General features: G+C 47.6%; 1 non-coding gene across 1 annotated transcript; it reads right to left on the reverse strand.

Moving 5' to 3' along the window:
• Nucleotides 1-7290: 7290 nt before the first annotated feature.
• LOC147827260 (U6 spliceosomal RNA) lies at nt 7291-7397 on the reverse strand. Its single transcript, XR_015452834.1, has one exon. It is a non-coding gene; the product is annotated as a U6 spliceosomal RNA (small nuclear RNA).
• Nucleotides 7398-8056: the final 659 nt, after the last annotated feature.

Raw genomic sequence — 8056 nt, forward strand, 5'->3', positions numbered from 1 at the left:
ACCTCTCAAATTTAAAGACCCAGTCCAAAAATGGGCATCTGAAATGAACAGATACTTCTCAGACAAAGAAGTAGAAAGAGCAAATAAGCACATGAAAAAATGTTCCACATCACTTGTCATTTGAGAGATGCAAAGGAAAACAATGCTGACATTCCACCTCACCCCAGAAAGAATGGCTGCTGTCATGAAATCAACCAATAACAAATGCTGGTGGGGCTGTGGGGAAAGAGGAACCCTGCTCCACTGCTGGTGGGAGTGTAGACCGGTCCAACCACTGTGGAAATCAGTATGGAGATACCTCAAAGAACTAGGACTGGAAGTCCCATTTGACCCAGCTATTCCACTGCTGGGGATCTTCCCAAAAGAATTAAAAGAATCATACCACAGTGATATATGTGCGCCCATGTTCATAGCAGCACAGTTTGTAATAGCTAAAGCTTGGAAACAGCCCAATTTCCTGCCCATCAACTGGAGACTGGAGAAAGAAAATGTAGTTTTTTAATAAAATGGAGTACTACTCAGCCATGAAAAATGAGAAATTAGAGACATTTATAGCTAAGTGGATGCACATTGAGGAGATACTCTTAAGTGAAATAAATAGGACACACATGTATAAATACTGAATAGTTTCTCTAGTGTGAGAAACTGATAGTGTAAATAAGTACTAAAAGGCATAATGGATAATGTGAAATAGGAAAGGGGCAAAGAGGAAGGGGAAGTGGGAGGGGTAGGGGAAAGGAAAGAAGGGAAAGAAGGGAAAGAAATTAATACGAAGAAATGGAAAAATGGAAATAAAGTCTTTGTAAATAGGGAAGGATGGAGGGTTGAAGGAAGGGCAGGGGAATGGGGAAGAAATAAGAACCAAGAGAGACTATGTAAAGGTGCAAATTTCCAATGATAAAGGTCATTACATTGTATACCTAAAATGTACCAATAAAATTAATTTAAAAAAAGAAGAGAAAGATAAAAGAAACAAAAATAAATAGATAAATGTAGATAAGTGGAACATAAGAACGAAGACTTGTGTTAACAGGCAAAGCACTTGGCACAGCATAAGGCCAGGTACTGTTATTATGCTGGTGTTGTTAGAAAGACTGAGCACAGGGAAGCGGGGCTCAGAGGCTGTCTCAGTCCAGGGAGTACTGGACTTGGAGCCCCAGACTGAGAGAGCAACTGGCCAGCCTCAGTTTACCCTCCTGTATACCTCAGGTCATCCTCCCTGCCTCCCAGGGCTCCAGAGAGATGCAAAGAAGAGACCGTTCCCCTGCCCAACAAAAGGGATTGGGGTTCAAATAGTCACCACCCTCATCATCAATGAGCAGCTTCAGCCTGGCCACCTGGTGCTAAACACGTCACGGCTTTAATTCATGGCATTACCTGAACAGTCTACAGAAGGTACAACTGGGGCTCAGAGGGGTCAAAAGACTTGTCCAAGCCACACGGCTAGGAAGTGGTGGATTCGGTCTGTGTGCTATCCAGACCTGAATGATCTGCCCCTACCCAGTGGAAGTTGGAGACAGCCAGGGCAGAAAGGCCTTAGTTTGTAAGCCAGTCTGTGAGAGTACAGACCAGGCTGGGAGAGGCTCATACCAATGGGATGCACATGCAAAGGCCCAGGGGCAGGACAGGCTTCCTGCTGGCCTGGAGCAGAGAAAAGAGTGAGCAGAGAGCAGCTGAGCTCTGAAGCTGGGGGCTCCACAAGATGTCAGAGACTTTGCATTCTTGCCCAAGAACTGCAGAAATACACTGAACAGTATTAATAGGGGACTGGTGTGACATGATGGTGACCAAGTGTCTGTCTGGGAGGAATCTGTGTGGCTGGTAAGTGAAGAGCGAATGGGACAGGAGGCAAACCTTGAGGCAGAGAGCCTGTTAGGAAGTGACTATTGCATCTAGGTGACAGAGGACAAGGGCCTGGACCCAGGCAATGGCTGAACATGAGAAGGGGTGGACAATTCTGGAGATGCTGGGGCCCATCCGCCTGGCTGGCGCTGGTGACGGAAGGAAGGCAGGATGATGCCTCTCGGCTGCCTAGCCAGGAACGGCAGGGACAACCAATAGCCTCATCCGTTCTGTGGATCCACACCTCATATTGGGCCTTTCTAGGTGCTGGCTTCCTTAGAGAGCCTGGGGTTAGGTTAGCTTTCCTGCTTTTCTCTTCTGCCTTGGGGTTTTCCCACACTTGTACAGTACTGGGCTGTGGAGCTGACTGAATGGGGAAGCTGCAGGGAGGGGTCTTCCTAGAGAAGATTCTCCGTTCAACACCCTCCGGGAAGTCAGATGGTGGACTGTGTTCCCTGTGGACTCTCCAGGCTCCTTGTCCACTCTCAGCAGCATGAGGGAGAACTCAGGGCCTCATCCAAGTGTCTTGTGAATTAGCATACATTCTACTCACTTCCATAGGAGGACATGGAAGAGGACATAGGAAATCCTGACAGTACAACTCTCTGAGCACGGTGTTGGGTTCAGGCCATGCTGCTTGTGGCATGCGAAACATGGCCCAGGCTCCATTTCAGAGGGAAGGCCAGCCTCCAGGCAGCCAGGAGTCCCCTGCCACAGGTGGGCATCAGGCTCTGCGCTGTGAGGGAGCAGGGGCCAGGGGTCATAGGAGCCTGTCCCTGGCTCACCTGTGTCACTCTTGGACAAGGGTGCCAGGTTCCCATTGTGAGGAATGAAGACTGACCAGCTGGGTACTGTCCTTGGGACCTGGCATCCTCAGAATACCCTGTTCTCTGCACCACGCCTAGAGAATGGACTCCCAGTGGGATGCGACTACACAGCACCTCTGTGTGTTGCCTGCTGCACTAAGCGGCAGCCAGCAGTCCTCTGGTGACAAGAAGTTCCCTTTTTATATGTGCACTACCCTGTCATGTGGTTCATATAATAAATTTATTATTCCTGTGTTAAAAAAAAAAGGAAGGCAGGTTGAGGCCAAGTATTTCAGCCAGGGAGATTCGGTAGACGGTGATAGCACTGAAGCAGGGCACCGAGGAGAGACTGGCGAGAGCTGAGCTCAGTCAGAAGCCACCCCATGAGGCCCCCGAGAGCAGCTGGGCCAGGCCTGTGGTGAGGATCCCGGCCTTCAGCTCCAGGGGCAGCGCCAGTGGGCCAGGGCTGGGCTGAGCAGCAAGGCCCTGAGGACCAGCAGTGCAGAACCCAGCCAGGAAGGAGCCTTCGCCAGCCCACCCTCCCGCATCTTTTCCCAGACTCTGGATGCCCTTCGAAGGGCTCTAGTTTCATCATTCAAATTCCATGGCAGCTCCTGGAGGAAGAGCCAGAATGGCCTCACTCTGGAGATGAGGAACGCAGGCTTGCAAGGCAAGGCCACTTGCCCAGGGTCACTTGGGCTAGGAGCAGTGGCATCCTGGCTCCAGAGGACAAGCTCCTGGCTGCAGCAGCAGGAAGTGAGGACAGAGGAGAAAACGGTGTGGCTGGAGAGGTGGGAGGGACAGGGTAGGGCCCAGGGCCTTCCAGGCCTCCAAGAGAGTCCCCTTGACCCCCATCTTATACAGGTGGACCCAGAGGTCCTGGGAAGCCCAGCGTCACAAGATAAGTCCTGGTCAAACCCAAGAAGAATTGATGTCACAACACCTAGCCGAGCACTGGGCCAAGAAAGACTCCAGAGCCCTCCATTCCCGAGCCCCAGCCAAAGGCTTGTCTCCAGCCTCCTCTGACACAGTCACCAGCCTGACCTTACTGCAGGACCACCTCGGAGGCCACCCTGGGGATATCAGCCTGGCCAGCTCCCAGGGAGGTGGGCACCAAGGCTCCCAGGTAACACCAGGGAGAGGGCACCAAGCCCCTGCACGCTGGCAGCCCCTCTCCCACTGCTGTTGATCTCCCTAGTGGGGTTGACATCAGGGATGTTTATACTAAGAGGGTAGGAGGCCTTGGGAGCTGCCCAGTGAGGCAGTGCTGGCCATCCATCACCTGACTGAGAAGCCACAGCCGTGGGTAACCAGATTGGCGGGGGGGGGGGGGGGCTGTGCACGCACCCCATCTGCCTTTTTCTTTTTTGAGGCAGGGTCTCACTATGTAGTTCAGGCCAGGTCTTAAACTCACTATGTAGCCCAGGCTGCCCTTGAAATCTCGACAATCTTCCTACCTCAGCCTGTGGAGTGCTGGGATTACAGGTGGGGTCACCACGCCCACACCCAACCTCACCCGCCTTTCATCTCTGCCCATGGCTGCTCCTAGTGGGCTCCCAGTGCACCTTCATTAATTCCAGCCTGGAAACTTGCTGGTGTGTGTGTGACTCTGTGTGTGTGTGTGTGTGTGTGTGTGTGTACACCCTTCTGAATGTATGAACGCGTGTGTGGCCATGGTCCTCCTTGTGCATGGCTGTGAGACAGACCCAGGTTCAAGGTCAGCCCCATCTCTTTCTAGCTGGGTCACCCTGGGCAAGCTCCTTGACCTCATGAGCCCTATTTCTTCATCATTACCCTGAGGACAATAACATGGCACAGTAGTAAACTCCACGTGCTCTCGTGAGGACCGAGTGATAGCTTTAACACAGACGGTTCTGGAACGGAGCACATTTCATAAACATCCATTTCTGCCCTTGTTACACAGGGTCACGGTGCACACGTAGGACTCTCAGTGTGATCTCAAATATAGACACACAAGTCTACCCGAGCATGTGTGGAGCCCATCAGTGTGAGCAGAGGTCTCTCCCGTGATGATGTTCCATCCTATGGCAAGAGAGAGCTCAGCCACAGGGGCCACATCTTAGTCACAGGAGCTGTTTAGGAGCAATTTTGCCAAGGCTGGGGAGATTCAGGGGTTGACACAAGGGAGAAACCTTCCCCAAGGCTAAGATTGAGGGAACCTGTGCCCCCTAGAAAACCCAGCAACAGCCGGCAAGTTGGGGACCTCCATCCAGCAGCCGTAAGAAACTGGATGGGGCTACTGACCCGAATGAGCCGGAAACGGATTCTCTCCAGACCCTGGTAACAAAGCCCAGCCCAGCTGGCACCTTGGTTCACTTACGGGACTTGGGCAGATAACTCAGTCCTGCCCCCCACTGCTGGCTGCTCAGACCAAGGGGCCCCTCACTGGTAGGATTTTTCCAATTTGGGAGACTCCTAAGACTCTGGCAACTTAAAGTGACACACGCAGGCAGCAGCTCTGGACTCCGGGAGACACCTGACACAGCCTCTACCCCTAACCTGTCTGGGTACAGAGAACAGAAAGTGAAGTCTGGAGCAGACAGAAATGTCCCTGGGAGAGTCCAGCTGAGGTCCATTGGGCCCCTCTAGATGTCCCTTGCTTGCTCATCTGGGCCAGGGACATCAGCCCCAACTTCATCTGCTCCACAAGGTGAAGTGGGTTGAACAGATGCTGCAGAAGCACTTTGGTGACTTGGCAGAGCCGTCTAGCAAACAGGGGAGGTAGTGGCCATCGCCCGGGTCAGGTCAGCAGTCTCAGGCCTGGCTCCAGTCTCCCAAGACCCTGGGCAGCCTGGACTTGCAGAAAGGAACCCATGGAAAAGTCCTGGCCCCGCCCTGGGGACCGCTCTGCCTCCTCCCAGCATCCTGCTCCTGCCTGGGCCTCTCCCTCCTCCACCACCCCTGTGCTCTGCCCACGAGGTCCCTGCTGTTCAAAAGGTCAGATCGCTGAAGGTTTTTCAATCATTTTACTTTTCCCAACCTAATGAGCCCAAACCAAAAAGAATTTTAATTTGTATTTCTCTGATACCAGTGAGTCTGAGCACTTTGCATGTGAATTTTTACCCAACTCACTTCTACTTATATTTAAATTTCTTGATTATTCCATATGCACCTGATGCATACTTCAAAAGGCATAAAAAGACAAAACCAGCCACTACCCCTGGTCATCCAGACCAGCACCCCAAAGAAATATCTTCCCGGTTGCCTAGGTGTGCACGCACATTTATTCCAGGCTCCAGCCAAGATGTTCTGGAAAGTTCATGGTCTGACAGGTCCTGGACAAGGGAGCCTTTCTCTGCCTCTCTTCTCTGATTCTCTCCCTCTTTGCACAGGTAATCACATCACACTTAATTTTTTCAACTAACAATATATCTTGGCAATATATCTTCCCCCTTACTGTATAAAGAACTGCTTTTTCCCTGTTTGTAGCTGCATAATGTTCCACCAAAGCAGATATACATCTGCTCCTGCTCCTGGGGCACTGGGGGCTATTTCACATCTCTTGCTACTGCAGACACAGTCACTGAAATGTCACTCCACAGAGGTTCGAGTTTATTTCTGGGAAAAGCCCCTAGAACTCAGATTGTTGGATCAAAGTCTGTGTGAAAGGCCAGGTGACTTTCTGTGGAAGGTGTGCCATTCCCTCCCCACCAGCATTGCATGAGCATTTCCATTTCCCGTGTATCACTGAGCTAGGGACCCATCCAAGCTCATTACTTTTACTAACAGGAAAACAAGGGCATCATACTGTTGGTTTGGTCGGCAGCTTTCTTACTTTGAGTAGGATTGATCATTGTTTCATATTTCTTTGAAAGATCCATTTGTTTTCCTTCTCTGTGAATGATCTGTTCATGTGTTTCATCTATTTTTCTATTGAGTTGTCTCCTGTTTCTTTTTGATTTACAAAAGCTCTTTATATATGAAGGACATTAACCCTGGACCAATTTAAATGACACTTTAAATTATTTAAATAGTCCCTCAAGAGTTGAGTAGAATTGCCCTGGGAAGCCATCTGACCCTAGCAATTTTTTAAGGAATAACTACCTCTATTTCTTCCATGGTTATTGGTCTGTTTAGATTCTCTTCCAGGTATATTTTTATAAGCTATGTTTAATATGAAAATCATCTATTTCATACACGTTTTTGTATACATTTACATATTCATTTATTTCCTCTTAAACTGGGGTTGTTTCCCACTACACATTTTTAAAATTTTTATAACTTTGAACTTTATATTTATTTACTATGCCAAGACTTTTGTGAAAGAGACTTTACATGTGGTCTTTATAATTAACTTTACAGGCAAGTTCTAACATACAGTATGTAGTCTGAACCAGTTTTTGAAGTCAATGTGGAAAACAATACTGTGGATATTACTTTTGTTTTTAGTCATGACTTTGGAGACTTTAAATTTTCAGGGTCAGTATTATTTTGCTATGGCAATGCTTTACCAGGAGAAAATGTGTAACTTTTCCCCAACAAGGTTAAGACATATATTTTTAATTAATAGCATAATTGTACATTGGCGCCTAACATCGTAATCATCTATACAAATGTATTATCTCAAATTGCTGCAGCAAAAAACTTAAGGGACCATGTGAAAAGACGAAGAGAAAACAGAAAAAATATGGAACACTTCACGAATTTGCACATCACCTTTGCAGAGGGGCCATGCTGATCTTCTCCGTATCGTTCCAGTTTTAGTATATGTGCTGCCGGAGCAAGTACCACATTTCTTCTTTTATAAACTTGGGCTTTGTTTTCCTTTTTCCCTTTTTTCTTTTCCTCTAGGTTAATGACCTAAATTTTATCTATTTTATCATTTTAAAATAAAATTAGAATGTTATCTTCTTTTTAAATTTTATTTCTTTTTAAAGTAAATTTAAAATTCTAAAATTAATTCTAGTATTAGTAGTACTAGTTCTTAGTATTTTTCCAATTCTTAATTTATCAAGACCTACTTGTGTCTTTATAAATATATGTCTTCCTTTTGATTTCTTCAGTTACCTTATTGCTGTTTTTCTAACTTCATGGATTCAATGTACTTTTAATCTCTTTTCAGTACTAGGGAATGAACCCAGACCCTTCATAATTATCTACATCCCTAGCCCTTTTCATTTTATTTCTCATTTGAGACAGAATCTCACTAAGTCACTAAGTTTCCCAGGCTGGGCTTAAACTTGTGATCCTCTTGCCTCAGCCTCCAAGAGGGCCAGGTTTACAGGCCTGTGCTATCACACTCAGCTTCAATCTTTATTACTTACTAATAAAAGTATTTAGAGCTATGAATTTTTGTCTGAGCTCTGCTTTAACAGTATCCCATAATGCTAATGTAGATTCACATTATTATCTCAATTTTCTGAGTGTCTGTAATTCATATTGATGTC

Source organism: Heterocephalus glaber, unplaced genomic scaffold (assembly GCF_053883595.1).
Source record: "Heterocephalus glaber isolate CG9 unplaced genomic scaffold, H.glaber_assembly_v1.0 deba00001452, whole genome shotgun sequence".
In the NCBI taxonomy this organism is placed as follows: Eukaryota; Metazoa; Chordata; class Mammalia; order Rodentia; family Bathyergidae; genus Heterocephalus; species Heterocephalus glaber.